This window comes from Arvicola amphibius, chromosome 1, assembly GCF_903992535.2.
Source record: "Arvicola amphibius chromosome 1, mArvAmp1.2, whole genome shotgun sequence".
Lineage (NCBI taxonomy): Eukaryota > Metazoa > Chordata > Mammalia > Rodentia > Cricetidae > Arvicola > Arvicola amphibius.
Genome location: NC_052047.1, coordinates 185,618,269 through 185,637,282, shown reverse-complemented (window position 1 = coordinate 185,637,282; position 19,014 = coordinate 185,618,269). Strand labels below are relative to the sequence as shown.

Sequence of the window (19,014 nt, the reverse complement as noted above, 5' to 3'; positions counted from 1 at the left end):
ACGTTGAATAAAACAGGCAAACCCGGCAGATGGGGAACTTGATTTAGCTCCAGATGTAAGGCTTGCCAGACACTCCAATAATAGTAGCGCATATTTACAACTTTGTGTAGATTCTAATGTGTGAGAGAGCAGTGGTGGGATGTTTATTCCCATCTTCCCTTCTCTCTGTTTTAAAGTAAAATGTCTCTGAAGTGATTTACTACAGTGTGTGTCGCCTCTGGGAATAAGAGGGAAGCTGTGAAATCTGTGTGTTAGGTGGGCTGGGCCGAGGGAGCCTGGGGTGAGGTGTGCCAGCAGCACGCAGTGAAGGCTGGACTGCCTGCTGCCTCCAGAGACACTGAGCAAACATCTATAAAGCTCACCAAAGATGCCTGCCTGCACCTAGCAAGCAATCAAAACACTTGTGAGTCCTTACAAGAAATGTGAGTTTCTAAAAGAATTTGGCATGACAGACTCTTCTCCCAAATTACCCTTTGTGACCGTAGGGCAGTAAGACAGACTTGGATGTCTGAATGAAACACCAGGTTCTGGGCTAGAGTATGAGGTACATAGGAAGATAATGTATGTTATGTTTATTATCATGTATTGACACAGGCCTTCCAGGCATCTCCTCTTTGTCTGAGGCCTGTTTGCTTTATCTTCTACTTTGTTGCTTTTGCTTTCAATAGTTTCTGCCTTGGCTGCTGTCCTTACTCTTCCCAAGGGTCTCCAGGCAGCTGATTTGAGTTTCTCTGCCTTCTCTAAGTAATGGAAGAACTGGGCTGAGCCTTGAAAAGATGCCAGTCACCATGGCCGTTTCCTTGTCTGCATGACTGCCAGACCTCCCCTCTCATTTCAGTTCTCAAACTGGGCCTCCTGTAGAGAATAAGCACATCATTTTCACTGTGGCTAATTAAGTATTTGACTGAAGCAGCAAGGACCCACTCAACTTCCTTAAGATATTATTGGAAAGATGTGTTTGAATCTTCTAACACTAAATCCAGACCAGAGACACAGACTGATGAGACTAAGAACGGTTCACCTTTGCTCCTTCCGGACAGCTCTTTTCACCCTCTAAATGCCAGGCTTGGGGTATCCTTCCAGTTCGTCCACATGCAGTCTTCTCTAATCTTTTAACCTTTAAACTCTGTAGCATATGTTATATGCTTTTTAAAATATCTTTGTTTTACCCACCTTGAGACAGATTCTCATAGCACAGGCTGGCTTTGAACTCAGTATGTAGCCAAGGTGACCTTCAACTGTTTCCTATTCCTTCTGCTTCTACTAAAGTGCTGAGTTGACAGGTGTTTGTCATCACACCTGCCTCAAAATACACTTTCCCAGCAAGGAAGTTGCTTCTCAAAGACAGGATGTGTTTTGGAAGACCCTGCTTTGGTTGCCTTGCAACGTTGTGAGCCCAGCCTCCTCCTCTCAGGTTCACAGAGAAATGTCTTATGCTGCTCTGTCTTTCTCACGGTCTAGAAGGTGGAATGAAATTAAGTGAGAAAAGCTGCTGCTGCCATTTGCCATATGACCTTGAGCAGATTAGCATCTCTGAGCCTTTTCTGCCACCTATTAAATGGGGATGCTGATGTCAGCCATTAGTTCCTGAGAAACTAAAATTGTAGTCATTCCATGTAGAATGATGGTTTCATACTTCTTACAGCATGTCGGAATCTCTTTCCTTCTTAGGCCACATAATATTTTCATTGTACTTCTACACCATATTTTATCTATTCACTTGTTGATGGGCACTTGAGTTGTTACTTTTTGGTTTTGTGCATGACGCTGCTATGAATAGGTGTTGTGTTTGAGATCCTGCTTCTGGTGTTGCATACCTTTAATATCAGCACTTGGGAGACCAAGATTGGTAGGTGATGGTTTACGAGTTCTAGACTGTCTTGGACTCTCTTAAAAGAAGCAAAGAGGCTGTACTTCCTCTTCTTTGAGGAATAGGACCAGATGGGGAATTGCTGTATCTAGGGTAATTCTCTCCCACCCCGCCACCCCCCTCCACAAGACAAAGTTTCTCTGGCTGTCCTGGAACTTGCTCTATAGTCCAGGATGGCTTCGAACTCAGAGATCCTCCTGCCTCTACCTCCCAAGTGCTGGGATTAAAGGCGTGTCCCACCACTGCTCGGCTCTTTATTTATTTTTATGTTACTTGTAAGTACACCTTTTGTGTGCCTGGTGGACCTGGAGGGCAAAAGAGGCTGTGCAGTCCCTTGCGCCTGACTTTTAGATAGTTGTGAGCCACCATGTGGGTGCTAAGAATTGAACTTGGGTCCTCTACAAAAACAAGTGTTTTTAACTGCTGAGCCAATTTTCTACCCCACCCCACTTTAACTTTTGAGACAGGAGTTCTCTATGTACTCTTGGCTGGCCTGGAACTCAATAGTAGAACAGGCATGCCTCAGACTTAGATCTGCTTGCCTTTTCCTGATGAGTGCTGAGATTAAAGGCATGCAGCACTATACCTGGCCTTGATTTTTAGCCTTATTGTTTTGAGCCTTGCTTAGTAATTCCTAGTTACTTTTATTTTTCTATTTTGCAAGAGTTAAAGTGCTTTGTTTTTTCATGTAGCTAGGCCTTGTTGGTGCATGGTTGAGAGTGATCAAGGCAGTTGTCTCATTCAGTATCCTCTTACCTGAAGGATAAAGAGGCACGACTGAGCCAAGCTTCCTTTTGCCTCTTTGTCTTTCTTTTAAAGTTTGTGTTATGTATCTATGGCTTTGGGTGATTGAGAAAATAGGAGCATGTGTCAGAAAATCTGACTGTTGAGTCTCTGAGGGATACTGTGCTGTAAAGGCTTAGCAGGAAAGCCGCAGTAGTATACAAATTTATTTTAGCTGTTTCTAAAGGTTACTTGTGCTGATGTCACACGAGAAGGATTCCTTGAACAAACTCTTGTCAGCTGTCTTGTAGTGGGCTCTTCCAGAGCTCCAGAATAGATGAGCTGCAGGTAAACTTCTGATGTCCAAGCTGGGAGGTGTCTAGCTAATTGATGGCAGTGTAAAGCTGTGTCTTTGGCTCTCCTAGCCTGTGGTGGGTCTAAGGACCACCATGACTTAGAGCTTGCCCAGCAGGTAGAGAGCAGCAGAATGACCACAGACCTTTGTGTCCTTTGGAGCTTTAGTTGGCAGTGGGGGTTGAAGTCCTCCTGCAGGCTTGGCGCTCAGTGCTGGTGGTCTGGGTCTCCCTGTCTCTCGCGGCTTAGTCATGCTGCTGCACTGGTCATCAGTTGTTCATGTCTGAATGACCCCTCCTCCGTTTGATCCTTAGCAGAGTTTGAAAATACAGCTGCTTAGAGCTACAATTTGAATTGGAATACCTGATGTCATCACCAAGCAGAGCTTGTTCTTCCCAGAGGAACTGTTGTGTCCTTTCATGAGAAGAGTAAGATGCCCTGTGGTACCCTAAGGTTCATTTAGAGGGCTTGTCTCCTTTCTCCCATACATTCTGTGGTTTTCATTTGTTTATGGGACAGATCTCAGTATCCTAAACTGGCCTTGAACTTATTTTGTACTCAAGGCTGGTTTTAAATTCCTGATCTTCATGTTGCTACCTATCAAGTGCTAGTAGCTGAGACTGATTTTGAATTTACTTTGTAGTCCAGGATGGCCTTAAACATATGATATTTCCTGCTTCCATCTCTCTCTGGTACTGGGATTACAGGTGCACACCACCACCCCGGCCTAAAAAGTGCTGTTAAAGAAGGCAGAATTAGCTGGGCATTGGTGGCGCACACCTTTAATCCCAGCACTCAGGAGGCAGAGGCATGCGGATCTCTGTGAGTTCGAGGCCAGCCTGGTCTACAAGAGCTAAGAGCTACTTCCAGGATAGGCTCCAAAGCTTCAGAGAAACCCTGTCTTAAAAAAAGGGGGGGGGGTGGAGAGGTGGCTCAGTGGTTAAGAGCACTGACTGCTCTTCCAGAGGTCCTGAGTTCAATTCCCAGCAACCACATGGTGGCTCACAGCCATCTATAATGAGATCTGGTGCCCTCTTCTGGCATGTAAGCATACATGGAAGGAATGTTGTATACATAATAAATAAATAAATCTTTTAAAAAAAGAAGAAGAGGAGGAGGAAAAGGAGGAAGAGGAAGAGGAGGAGGAGGAGGAGGAGAAGAAGAAAGAAGAAGAAGAAGAAGAAGAAGAAGAAGAAGAAGAAGAAGAAGAAGAAGAAGAAGAGGAAGGCAGAATTAGAGCTGAGAAGGAAATGTGAGGTCTCCCCAACTCTTTTTTCATGCACCCGATTGGGCTTCAATATCTGCCTCCTACTTAGAGGGTCTCTTAATAAAGTGAGCACTGACGAATTGAAAGGAGTCGCAGTTTCATGTTCAGGCACTCAGCAGAAGGATGCAACCTAGTTTACTGAGAAGTGGATTTAGACAAAAGTATAGGGTAAAATTGAGACTAAAGGAAAAGATTTGAGCAGGGCCCTGAGCTGATGACCCATAAGCAGTAGGGACTACTTGGCCATGGCTTGTAGTTGTTTGCCCTCGACGTAGATTATCACTCGAGTTAGAATTTATCAGTAATAGTCCTGCTTGTATTAATCAGACCCTGATCAACTCCCTTAGATTAGGAAACATTATATACATTACAACACAGCACTAAAGAGAAGCCACAGTAATGTTGTTTACTTGGTGACTAGAAGCATTATTTATTTTAATAGTCGATGTTTCCCAGTCTACTAAGACCACAGCTAGAAACAAACCAAGCCCTGAAACCCATGTGGCGAATTATCTGTTTTGCCCTAATTTGGTTTACACTGCAAAGGGAGGTTTTGCATAAGGTCATAGCTAGGACTGTGAACTGTAGTGCAGTTTAAGACTCTTGGCTTAAACTTGAGGTAAAGATTGTTGAAGGTGAGGGTGATTTTAGCATGCCCTTCTTAAACTCAGCTTAAAACTCTCTTGGAATAATTCTGCACTGTGTTTCCTCTCTATCATCATCAATCATTGTCATCATCACCATCATCATGCATGTGGGTATTCTGCCTGCATGTCTGTCTGTGCATCATGTGTGTCTAGACATGGTCAGAAGAGGTCAAGAAGAGGGTCAGATTTCCTGGGACTGGAGTTACAGATAGTTGTGAGCTACCATGTGGGTGCTGGAAATTAAACCCAGGTCTTCTAGGAGAGCAGCCAGTGCTCTTAATTGCTAAGACATCTCTTCAGCTGAAATTTTAATTATTTTTAACCATATAATTCCTTGACATTAAGTATATTTATATTGTTGTGCAACCACTACCATCATCCATTTCCAGAACTTTATGTATTCATGAGTAGTGCTGGGGACTCAAAGTTGAGCCTTTGCCACTTAGCTAGACTCCTAACCCAAACTAGGTACTCTTTAAATCCCCCCATCCTAATCCCTAACCTCTAGCACCTGGCAATCAGCATCCTGTTTTCTGGTTTTCATAATTTGCCCTGAACTTCATATCAGAATCATATTTGTGCTTCGGCATGTGTAGTCCGTGTCAGAACTTCCTCTGTGGGTGGAATAGTATTCCATTGTAGGTATCTGTCACGCTTTGTTACTCTGTTGTAATGCTGAGAAAACTTGAGTAACTTCTACCTTTTGGATGCTGTGAATGATGCTTATATGAACAGGATTCTACTGAAACTCTTCAATACCTTGATTCAGAAGTGGAATTACTACAGCATATGATAGTTTATATATAACATTTGGAGAACTTGCCAGCCATTTCTCAAAGTGGCTGCACTATTTTACATCCTAATTTTTACACATTTTTGTTAATACTTTTCTCTTTTTTGGTACTAGCCATCCTAATGGGTATGAAGAAGTGTCTCATTATAGTTTTAATTTGCATTTCTCTAATGACCAATAATAATGTTGAACATTTTTCAAAATTTTTTTAGACATTTATATCTCTGCCTTGGAGAAGTATTTATTCAAATCCTGCCCCCTCCAGCTCTCTTTCTGTTTTTTAGAAGTGGGGGTGACGGGATTTACAGGCGTGTGCCACCACATCCAGCTACCCCTCCACACCCTCCTGTAGTACTAAGAGTCATACTCAGGGCCTGGGATGTGCTAATAAAAGTGCTCTACACTAAGCCGTAGCCTTAGGTCTCCCCTTTCCCATGTAGTAATTGAGTGGGTTTATTTTATTCCACTTTTTTTAAATTTTATTTTTTAAAATAAGAAAACTATCTTTTTTTCATTTTACATACCAATCCCAGTTTCACTCCCTCCCCTCCTCCCATCCCCTCCACCTCCCTGCCCCGTTATCTATCCAAAGAGAATGGTTTCCCAAAAAGCCAGTATAAGCAGTAGGGATAAATCCTGGTGCTACTGCCAAGGCTCCCGCAGTCTGCCCCAACCATACAACTGTCACCCACATTCAGAGGGTCTAGTTTGGTCCTATGGTGGTTCCTTCCCTGTCTGGCTAGAGTTTGTGAGCTCCCATTAGCTCAGGTAAACTGTTCCATTGGGTGTGCCCTTCATGATCTTGATCTCTTTGCTGGTATTCTCATTCCTCCCATTCTTCAATTGGGTTTTTTGTTTGTTTTTAAGATAAGGTGTTACTGTGTAACTCTACCTATTCTAGAACTCTACAACGTAAACCAGGTGGCCTTGAACTCACAGAGATCCTTCGGCTTCTACCTCCCAAGTGTGGGGATTAAAGTCCTATGCCACCGTACCAAGCTAGTTAAGTTTTGTTGTTGAATTTTAGGCGTTCTTTATGTAATATGTATATCAACTCTTTATCAGATGATTCTTAAGTATTTTCTCCCATTCCATGGATTGCCTTTCATTTTTTACAGTGTCCTCTGATGCCCCCGAATTGTTTGTTTGATCTGTCCTAAGATAGAATAGAATGCTCAAGAATGGTTGAATTCCCAGCTGTAGTGATCCTTATGCCTCAGCTTCCTGAGTATGGCAGGCCTGTACCACTGTGTCTACTCGGCCCCCTTTGAGGAGACATCTTATGCAGCTGAGACTAGTTTCAGACTTACTGTATATTAGAGGCTATCCTTGAAATTTAATCCCCGTTCTCCCAGGCTTTTCTCACATCTTTGAACACCACCACACTAGGGTTGTGTGGTACTGGAGGTCAGCCCAGGACTTAGTATAAAAATAAAATGCTGCAGATCCCCAAGTGGCTGCAGCGGCAGAAACACTGCAGGTCTCCGAGTGGTGACAGAGAGTGTATCTTGGGCAGGGACAGTGCACAAGACCATGGGGGATAGGCATGCCATGCAAAGTGAGGTTGGATATTTATTTAGTGGGTTATGGAGGGAGAAGGGAGAACAGAGAGAGGGGCAGAGAGAGAGTGGGGGAGGGAGAGAGAAAGGAAGAGGTAGAAGCTGCCTCTTTGAGAGGGAGATGGAAAAGGAAGGGACTCAGGCTGCAAGCAGAAAGGAAGATCTGCCTGCCTCAGCGAACAGAGTAGGAAGTGGACGGGGCTTGTCTCTTAAAGGGACAGGATAGATCATTACAGCAAATGTATAAATATTACTAATTTATTACAAATGTTGTCCTGAGTCAGGTGATGGTGGCACACGCCTTTAATCCCAGCACTTGGGAAGCATAGGCAGACAGATTTGTGTGCGTTCGAGGTCAGCCTGGTCTACAGAGTGAGGTCTAGGACAGAGTTAGACAGAGAAACCCTGTCTCAAAAACAAAACAACAAAAATTGTCCTGATTGTACAAGTATACAGATCTTAGAGTCTCAGTTGTGATGGTTCTCAGGGAGAACTCAGTCTCAAAATTAAGCTCCTTTCTTATCCAATTTTATTATTTAGTCTCTGTCCCTACTTATGTGGACCTGATGTGGAATTTCATTTGTTTCTTTACCAATTCTTTTTTCATCTTTTCTGTTTGTGTTTGTGTGAGGGTGCACAAGTATATGTGTGCTCACATGTGCAGGCCAGAGGCCAACCTCAGAAGTTACTCCTCAGGTACTGGATACCTTGATTTGGGGGGCAGGGTCTTTCAGTGCCTAGAAGGCTCCCATTATGCTAGGCTGGTCAGCCAGTAAGCATCAGGGGTCCACCTCCCAGTGCTGACATTACAGGCACTCACTACCACACCAGGCTTGCTGAGAGAGAGAGAGAGAGAGAGAGAGAGAGAGAGAGATTTAGGTCCCCTGTCTCTGCTGGAATTATAGGAATGTACTGACATACCTGCTTTTGTCTGTCCCTCCTTCCCTCCCTCTCTCCCTCCCTCCTTCTTTCCTTCTTTTCCTATATTTCCCTGGGTTTCCCAAGATGACCTTGAACTCTTGGGCACAAATGATCTTCCTGTCTCAGCTTTCCCTGTATGTTATAAATATATGCCTCTATGCCCAGCCAGGCTTTATACTAATTCAATTACAGTGAAATATAGAAACTTCTGTGCAGCTCTAAGTAGCATATATATACTACATCCATCTCAGTAAACTTACTTGCTTTAAAGAAGGAAACAGCAAGAAAGGAATTTCTTATTTTCTGAACAAGTGAGGACTCTTGCTCTTGTTCCCTTTACTGTATTTGGAGCGTTGTGACAGTGGGGGAAAGTCTGCATTTGGGTTTTACATACATGCATTTCCTTTGTGGGAGGTTTTCTCATGTGTAGGTGTTAAACACAGCATTCCCTGGTGAGCTAATAGCCCATAGCTTGTTCTTCCTTGTATTCAGGATGTGAGTAGTCAGAGCTCATTGGCTTCTGATGTTGAGCTTTACAGCAAAGAAAAGTGTGGATACAAAAGTAGCAGGACTAATTAGCATTTGTTAGAGGACTATGTGAGTTTGAAAGGACATAGTGCTTTGATGGAGTGACTCGAAAGAGTTACTAAGTGTGCTTTTGAAATGTCTGGAGTCAGCATTGGTTTATAGAAGATATTCTCGTGTGCTGTGCCTCTGCATCTCATTTCTTCCAATAAGGCTACTGATTGCGGCCTGTTTTAATTGGTTCGGGTAAGGGGCTATTTGTGGACTATTGCTCCTAGCAGAAAAGGAGTCAATCTTGAGCTGAGCCTGAATCAGGCTACTAGACTGAAATAGAAGGCTCTTCTTAGCAGGGTCCAAATGCATACTGAGACACTCACTTCCAGGTTGTCACTTTGTGCAGGGCTATTTAGTTCAGGGGGCAGCATTCATGTGCGTGTTTGCCTGTGTATACCTGAATATCAGATGTCTTCTGTTCTCCACTTTAAGTTTTGAGACAGGATCTCTCAGCTGAACCTGGGTCTTGCCAGCAAGTTGAGAGCTCTTCCTGCCCTTGCCCTTGAGCACTGGGTTGCAAATACAGACTGCCACGTCTGGCTTTTACATGGGAGGGAGGGATCCAGCCTCTGTCACAGGCTTGCACAGCAAGTGCTTAAACCACTGAGCTACCTCCCAGCCAGCGTCCAGGGTTTTAGAAGAGTATAATTAGTCAACCCAAGGAACCCTTTTCTCCTTCCTTTCTTCCCTCTGCCCCCCCCGTGTTTGTGTGTGTGTGTGTGAGAGAGAGAGAGAGAGAGAGAGGGAGGGAGGGAGAGGGAGAGGGAGTAATGAGTTTGGGGGCATTGGCACGAACATGACTCTGAGCACATCTGTCGGTGGGAGGACAGCGAACTGGATCTAGGCTATCAGGTTTGCACAGCCAGCTCCATCCATTTTCCTGCAAAATTCAAGCTGTCATTTTTTTCTGCTGTGTAGTACTCCATTGTGTAAATGTACCACATTTTCCTTATCCATTCTTTGATCGAGGGGCATTTAGGTTGTTTCCAGGTTCTGGCTATGACAAACAAAGCTGCTGTGAACATAGTTGAGCACATGTCCTTGTGGCACGGTTGAGCATCCTTTGGATATATACCCAAAAGTGGTATTACTGGGTCTTAAGGAAGGTTGTTTCCTAATTTTCTGAGACATCGCCACACTGACATCCAAAGGGGCTGTACCAGTTTGCACTCCCACCAGCAGTGCAGAAGTGTTGCGAGCTCACATCTTGACACAAGCAGGAAGAGTGCAGACTACGAATGGTGCCAGTTTTTAATCTCTCAGAGCCACCCCAGCCCCCAGGGTCACACTTCCTTAAACAAGACCATACCTCTTTTTTTTTCTTTTTTGGTTTTTCAAGACAGGGTTCCTGTGTGTAGATTTGGTGCCTGTCCCGGAACTTGCTCTGTAGATCAGAGTGGCCTCAAACTCAGAGAAATTTGCCTGCCTTTACTTCCTGAGTGCTGGGATTAAAGGCGTGTGCCACCACAGCCTGGCTAAGAGCATACCTCTTAAGCCGCCCTCCACACAAAAAGGCCAACATCTGGAGACCAAGTATCTAAATGCTAGAGGCTATGGGGACACTTTATTCACACACACACCCCTGTCCTCCCCCCCCCCCCATGGACATAGGCTAGACTAGACACTGGCTCTCATCTAATCATCCTGGACCTTTGCTCTTTCCCTTCCTCCATGATGGTCTTATTCTGTAGCCCTGGCTGACCTGGAACTCAGTATTAATCCAGGCTGGGCTTAATTTTGCAGAGATCCACCTCTCTTTGCTTTCTGAATCCTAGGATTAAAGGTCTGTAGAACCATTAATTAAATTTCTTCATTTATCCCTTCCCATATGGTGTCAAGGTATGCCTTTCACCAGAGAACTATTAAAGGGAATGTTTATTATAGTGAAAGATCCTCTCTTAGTTTGGGTTTCTATTGCTGTGATAAAACATTATGACCAAAAGAGCAAGCTGGGGAGGAAAGGGTTTGTCTGGCTTATGCTGCCTCATCATAGTTCATCACTGAAGGAAGTCAGTACAGAATTCAAACAGGGCAGGAACCTGGAGGCAGGAGCTGATGCAAGGCCGTGGAGGGGTGCTGCTTACTCACTTGCTCATCATCATGGCTCAGCCTGCTTTGTTACAGAACCCAGGGCCACCAGCCCAGTGATGGCCCCACCCACAATGGGCTGGACCCTCTCCCGTCAGTCACTAATTAAGAAAATACCTTACAGCTGGATTTTATGGAGTCATTTTCTCAATTGAGTTTCCTCCTCTCAGATGACTTTTAGATTATGTCAAATTGATGTAAAACTACCCAGCACAGACCGTTAGGCATGATCCAGATATGTGGCACAGATTATAAAGGAGCCTTGAAACCAATGAAATAATCACAGTTTACTTGCTTTCTTTAATTGGATTGTTTTGTTTTTAAAGGTATGTTTTTTATTTTATGTATGTATTTTGTCTGCATGTATTCATGTGCACCATGTGGCAGTCTTGTATCCATGGAGATTAGAAAGCATCAGATCCTCTGGAACTGGAGTTGCAGGTCATTGTAGGCCATTTGTGGGTAAAGGATCTGAGCCCAGGTCCTCAAGAAGAGCAATCAGTGCTCTTAACTGCTGAGCCATCTCTCCAGCCCTATTTATTTGTTTGTTTTATTTTATTATTTTTATTTATTTTTTTGTTTTTTCAAGACAGGGTTTCTCAGTGTAGCCTTGACTGTCCTGGAACTCGCTCTGTAGGCCAGTTAGTCTGGCCTTGAACTCACAGAGATCCACTTGCCTCTGTCTTCTGAGTGCTGGGATTAAAGGCATGCACCACTACCACCTGGTAGTCTTATTTATTTATTTATTTATTTATTTTAAGATTTATTTATTTATTATGTATACAACATTCTGCCTCGATGTATGCCCGCATGCCAGAGGAGGGCGCCAGATCTCAGTACAGATGGTTGTGAGCCACCATGTGGTTGCTGGGAATTGAACTCAGGACCTCTGGAAGAGCAGCCAGTGCTCTTAACCTCTGAGCCATCTCTCCAGCCCGTCTTATTTATTTTTAAGACAAAAGTTTCACATAGTCTATCTTGGCCTCCAGCTCTCAATATAACTGAAGATTACCTTGAACTTCTTTGTTTGTTTGTGTTTTAGACAGGATTTCTCTGTGTAACACCCCTGACTGGCCTGGAACTCTCTTTGTAGACCAGACTGGACTCGAACTCAGAGATTCTCCTGCCTCTGCCTCCTGAGTGCTGGGATTAAAGGTGTATGCCACCATAGCCTGATTTGAACAACTTTTTTTTTAACTTCGTTATGATTGTCTCTCTGTGTATATGATGGTTTTACTTAGTCCTCATGTGGCAGTCATAGGACAATTTTCAGAAGTCGTTTCTCTCTTTCCACATTTAGCTCCAGGAATTGAACTCAGTTCATCAAGTTTGCTGGGAAAGTATCTTTACCACTAAGTCATCCTAGCTGCAACCTTAAACTTTTAATCCTTTTACTTCCAAAGTATTGGGAAGTGTACAGCACCACGCTCAGTTTCTACTGTGCTGAGGACTGAAAACCAGGACTTTCTGCGTTCTAGGCAAGCTCTCTACCAGCTAGGTACACCCCTGTCCTGCATTAGATTATTTGGTAGATGAATTGTGTTCCAAATCTGCTTCAAGTGACCTTCCTTCATCAGCTCTTTCATCCCATACTTGTTAAGTTAGTAGTAGCATTTTGCTAGTTATGTGATACTTATTTTTAATTTTATTTTAATACTACTGCTTATTATAAAAAAAACTTTGAAGCAAAGTACAAAGAACAGAGTAAAAAGAATGTAAAACTTAAAATCTTACCCTGCAGGATAGCTTTTGTTGCTATTGCTGTGAGTCTCCTCCTCGGTATCTACAGCTTATTTCTTTTCTTCTGAATCTAACCTGTATTCAACACTTGTCTTTGTTTAACACTTCCTGTGTGTTCAAGTCCATCATTCTAGCTTATCAGGGTTGTTTCAGATCCTGATTTGTCATTCTGTGTATTGGGATCTTCTGCAGCTTTGTATCATCAGCACATTTGGTAAATGTGTCTTCAGAATCTTTGTCCAGATGCTTTGATCTATTCCTGACTGCTCCTGATTTGGTGGATGATTTGGGACTAATCTTTCTCCATTTCTGGACTCTGGTTTGCTACTGTTATATAAAATGGTCTTGAAGCCTGAAAACATTCCCCAAGAGTCATCTGCAAAGCTCTTTGTGAAGAATGAATTTGGGAAGAAAAATTGTAGGTAGAGAGTCATCATCTAGGGCCAGACTGTAGAAATAATAGCCTTGCCTAAACAAATCAGGCGGATGACCTTCATGGAGTCGGTCAGAGCTACCTCTGGTCTCCTGCTCTCGCACTCACCAGCTAAGGGCTAAAACGCCAAAGGCGGTGAAGGCGGTGTAAGCGTCGGTGCTTTGAGAAGTGAGGGCGCAGGCGCGAGTGCGGGTGGCGAGAAGACGGGTGGCGAGAAGACGGCGTCAGTGAAGGCATGGAGAGCGCCGCTGAGGAGGACGGCTCCCTTGCTCTCACTGAGGTTCTCAGGTTGGGGTCCCATGAGGTCTGCTTGCATTCCCCCCGAGTTTGTAACAATGGTGTCATAGCCTGCAACTGAAACTCATAGAGTGCTTTAATAAGCAGGCAATTAATGACATGATAAAAATTTTTAGCTCTGGTCGATTGACTGTTAAATGAATTGTATCTACATGTTATTGTCATTTTACTATCAGCCTAATTATAAATACACTGCCACGCTGTAAAAAATAATAATAAGCAGAATCATGCACCCAGTGATCAGACTTCAGGAATCTCTGAGTAAGAGGTTCTTCTTACACTGTGTCTTGCTATTCTTTTTTATGGAGGTTTTGATTAATTTCACCTCAATTGTACGTTTTTCCCTGGAGCTCAGATAGTTCGCATGCTCTAGAAAAGTGAGCTCCTGTAGTAACAGGTTTAATGAGATTTTGTTGTTGTAATTGGTTTCTTTATCATTTCTTTGAAACCAGCAATGTGAACAGGATGTCAAGCTCAAGATGTGCTGATGCATTTCCGTGACCTCCCACCAAGGAACGTTCATTTCTCACTTACGTTTTCGCAGGATGGGAATTCTCAGTCTTAAGCAAGCTTCCGAGACAATTAGTCCTCAGGCATGGCTCCTTACACATACATAGTCCTCTGGGTAGCACACCTGGGAACAGAGTAGGAAAAGCTTCTGTCCATGGTGCTCGATAGTTTTTGACTGTACCTCGTTTTACTTTGGGGATAATTTATTAAATGGACTTGCTGCAATCAATACCTGATAAGAAGCAACTTAGAAGGGAGGAAAGGAGAGAGGGAGGGAAGGAAGGCTTACAGGTCAATGAAAGGCGTAAATCACAAACAATCCCACACCAGTTTGGAATTATGATTAATAGAATGGTTATTTATTTAAAGGGGAAAAACTTACAGATCACCGTCCCAGACAACAGCCCTCTGTGCAATCAGGAAGGGAGCCTAGTTGTCAGAAGCGGAGCCGGAAGCCAGAGAGCGAACGGAGGGAAGTGGCCGCATTTTTAAAAAGAGAGACCACGCCCCAATGGGCTGGTATCTCAGCGGCTATTGGCTGAAGGAGCAGAAGAAGCTCCCGCAACAGTTCAAAGAGAATTGCAAACTGCAGGGAAGGCAACAGCAGGCATGGGGCAGCTGGTCCCATGGCATCTACAGTGGGTAAGCACAGTGTTAGTTTAGATGTTGCTGCTCAGCTTCCCTTCTTCTTTCCTTTTAAAATGCAGCGGTGCTGCCCACATTGAGGGTGGGTCTTTCCAGTTTAAATGCAGTGATGCTGCCCACATTGAGGGTGGGTCTTTCCAGTTTGATTAACATAATCTTGAAGTCCCTCACAGATATGCCTAGGAGCTTGTCTCTTTGGTGATACTAGATCCTGTCAGGTTGGCAATGACAGAATTAATCATCATAGTGATGGGGACTTGTGGATGGGGATGTGTTAAAGTCTGTACTTCTGTCCCATTTAGTTTGCACTTCTTTCTTTTCTTTCTTTCTATGCTCATACAGGGTTGGCCTTGAACTCCTGATCATTCTGCCTCTACCCTCCAAGTGCTGGAACTGCAGGTCTGTGCCACTGCGCTTGGCATTTTCATAGGTTTTTTAGCTTTATTTAATGTGTATGTGTGTTTGTCTGCATGTATGTCTGTGCACCGTGTGCATACCTGGTACCTGTGGAGGCCAGAAGAGGATGTCAGATCATCTAGGATTATGGTTACAGAGAGTTGTGAACCTATCAACGTGAGTTCTGGGAATTGAACCAGGATCCTCTGGAAGAGCAGCCAGTGTGTTTGGTTTTTTGTGTGTTTGTTGTTTGTTTGTTTTTGTTTTTTTCTTGGTGTTTTGAGACAAGGTTTCTCTGTGAAATAGTTCCAGTTGTCCTGGAACTTTCTTTGTAGACCAGGTTGGCGTTGAACACTCTGAGATCACCTGTCTTTGCCTCCCAAATGCTGGGATTAAAGGTGTGTACCACCAATGCCTGGTTTAACCAGTTGCTCTTAATGACTGCATCATCTATATATCCCATTTCTTTTTTCTTTTCTTTCTTTCTTCCTTCCTTCCCTTCTTTCTTTTGCTTGGTTGTTGTTGTTGTTGTTGAGATAGTCTCATCATGTATCCCAGGCTGGGCTGAAACTCAGTCCTCCTGTCTCAGCTCTCCAAATGCTGAGATTACAGCCATGGATCACTATGAGTGGCTGAACTAATTTCTTAAATAGAAAACATGATCCGTTTGGATAGTTATAAGGAGGTGCTGGAAAGATTGGAGGCATACACCAGCATGCCCAGCCTCCATCTTTGATAGTCTAGAAAAGGTAGATATTGATGTGTTAACTTTTTTTTTTATTTTTTTAAGAACTAGCTCTGGCCTAGTTTAGCATTTTTTTAAGATTTATTTATTTATTATGTATTCAACATTCTGCCTCCATGTATACCTGCAGGCCAGAAAAGGACATCAGATCTCATTACAGATGGTTGTGAGCCACCATGTGGTTGCTGGGAATTGAACTCAGGACCTCTGGAAGAGCAGCCAGTGCTCTTAACCGCTGAGCCATCTCTCCAGCCTAATGTGTTAACTTTTGTAGGCTAGCCAGAGAGAGAGGTGTTTCTCTGGATAACCATTCTTAGGTCTGATCCTTTTCTGGAGTGTCCTTTGCCAACTTGTCAGCTTGTCTCTCAAAAGAATATATTCAGCCTCAGCTCATCCTTGAAAACAAGTTTGACCATATTCCAGAGTAGCTGTTTCTCTGTTGTCTTTTTTAGAGGTCTGTTGCAGGCAGGTGGCATCTATGCCTGTGTTTGAAAAAATATTTCTTGGACGTAGATCAGCAAACAGAGTTTCTTTTTCTTAGAACTAGAGATTTCGGATGCTACCTGGGCCTGATGAGGGATGGGCAGGGAGTGATTATGCTTGAGAGCTACTGTGAGGGGAAGAAAAAAAAACAGTTCAGAGACCACAGCTCAGAGAAAGTCTGAACTGAAAGGCCAGCAGACTCTACAGCCGGGAAATACACCTAAAGGCCAGGGAAAGCAGAATCAAGAACAAGCCAGCAGAGCCAGCCACAGACACCAGCACGAAGAGGAAGGTGTGAGAGTTCAAAGTCCAGAGGACAGTGGCCTGGGATAAATAGGATACTGGTAAAAGTTTTTCTCAGGTAGAAGAATTATGAAAAGCACAACAGTTTAAGAAACCACAGGATCCAGGACTGAAGGTGGAACCCACCAATAAAGACAACCGTGTAGTTAGAACCCGCTGGAGACCTGAGTTCCACTACCAGCCTCAGTCTGTAAATATGTACTAAAAAGAGAAATAAGGAAGGAGTGGGGCTGAGAATATTAATTGAAAAGCTTAGAGATGCCATAAGCTTTCTTGGCAAACAAAGGGCGGGTTGTATAGTCTCATTCTACAGGAGGAGCCAGGAAGAGGGGTGTTGATATAACATATATTTGTAGCTTCTGCTTATTGTCATGTCTTAGAATATTAAATTCATTTTAAACGCCAGCCTGTTGGCAGGGTGTGGTGGTGCCCACTTTTAATCACAACACTGGGGTCGGGGAAGGATCTCTGAGTTCAAGGTCAATCTGATTCACTAGTAAGTTCCAGGTCAGGCAAGGCTACTAGTGAGGCCCTGTCTCAAAAAAAAAAAACAAAGGTCAGCCTGTTGATAAACTGGTAAGACTGTTTGAACTTAAGGAAGTAGGTTATTATTTAAAGCAGGATGGGAAGAAAGAGGAAATTTTTTTGAGTTAAATTTCTCTACTCTCATCTATCTCCACCCCTCTCCCTTTTGCTTACTCTGAAGAATGAAGCTTTGTTGGCTTGTACTGAGGGCTCTCCCTCTGGGGTTTTGGTAATGTTTGTGGCCAATAATGGTTATTGTTAATACTGTTTTCTCTCTGGTTCATTTAGTAACTGTGTATTTCATTGACGTGATCTAAACTGAGAACTCTCCTGAAGTTAAGACCTCCATGCCCACTGTCAAAGACCTCTATCCTTGATGCTTTAGCATTTGGTACCCCCTAGACCTGTTACTTCATTTGAAAAGCTGAGGGTTGTGTTTTGTTTTGTTTTTAAATTAGAAACCCATTTTCTGCTAAGACTGACAATCTCCCAGACAATTCTGAGTTGGGATAACAAATTAGGGTTTGGGATACATTAGAGATGATAAATGTGACTTCCTTAAAGGGAAATCCTTTTTTTTTTGCTCAGTGTTTCTGTGATTAATTACTTGCCAGATTAAATTGCACCATAAAAATGCATAGTGTTTTATTCAATTGCTCTTCTTAGTGATTAATTGGGCCATAGTGTTGCTTTGTATGTTAATTATGCTGACTTTTTCCCATTTCCTCTAGTTTAATTAATATAGCATTTCTTTAGGAGACTTTTAAAGAACTGGGCTGTCTGTTTTAGGGGCAGCAAAACCTGTGATTGCTTTTAAGCTGGTGTTAGGAAATAGCACTTTGAATTTTTTGAATATGCTCCAGGTTAGCCTTAGTTTATATTCATATTTATGAAAAGTATCCTGACTGACAGTGAGTTGGGAAGAAACTTGGCTTTTTTTTCTGTAGTTATTAAAAGTCATAACTAAATGAATGTGGTGGTTCACAACTATAATCTGAGCACTCAGGAGGCTGAGACAGGAAGATCCAAAGTTCAAAATCACCCTTGGACACATAACAGGTTTAAGGCCAATATGGGTCGTGTGAGATAAACAAGAGAAGCTGTTAGGAAATGAGCTGTGAAATGTGTCGGCAGACAGCATGTGGCTAGAAGAGAGTGTTGTTCCCTAGAATGCCGTAGGGCACTGGCATGTTCAGCATCTTTATTATTGATCTGGGACTACAGTCAGCAAAGTGTTAATGGAATCTGAAAGTGATACAGACTCAGAGAGGTTTCCTAGTCCCAGAATGGCAGAGCATTGGTGTGAATAGATTAGGAAGAGAAGCTTCACAGAAAATGACCTCACTATTTAAAAAAAAAAAAACAAAAAGCATTTTTGCTTTGTAGTCAGGCTTTTTCATCAGGAATGTTGGCTCCCCAATATTGACACAGAGACATATTAGTTATGAAAGTTCAGCTGATAGCTTAGACTTGTTTCTGACTAGCTCTTATAATTTAACCCATGTTTTTTAATCTATGTTCTTTTATGTGGGTTGGTTACCTTTACTTTGTAATGCCCTTGCTGCTTGCTCTGTGACCCTTCTTCCCATCATCCTCTATGCCTGGAAATTCTGCTTAGCTATTGGCCGTTCAGCTTTTTATTAAACCAATCACAGTGGCACATCTTCACAGTGTACAAAATAATTGTTTCATAACATTTCCCCATTTTTATCTAAATAAAAAGAAGGTTTAACACAGTAAAAGTATATACTATAAGAACAATTATCAGGTAAGAATTATATTTACAAGCTGGGTGGTGGTGGTGCATGCCTTTAATCCCAGCACTCAGGAGGCAGAGGCATGAAGATCTCTGTGAGTTCGAGGACAGTCTGGTCTACAAGAGCTAGTTCCAGGACAGGCTCCAAAGCTACATAGAAACCCTGTCTCCAAAAAAAAAAAATATTTACTATATATACTACATTTGTATTTGGCAAATTTGGAGAAATTATTATGTATTTTGTGAGTCTTATATTTGTAACGAATTTACTTTCTACCAAGACTAAGGAAAACTGTAGTTATAACTACCTGGTTCAATTTCTTCAGAGACCCCAGAAGGATATACTGTTACCTGAGTAAACAGAAACTCTAGAGTAAGCA

At 42.9% G+C, this 19,014-nt stretch overlaps 1 protein-coding gene across 1 annotated transcript in view; it reads left to right on the top strand.

Annotated features, from left to right (window-relative positions):
* Positions 1–19,014, top strand: part of Armh3 (armadillo like helical domain containing 3) — a 203,642-nt gene that overhangs the window by 120,860 nt on the left and 63,768 nt on the right. The window lies entirely within an intron of this gene.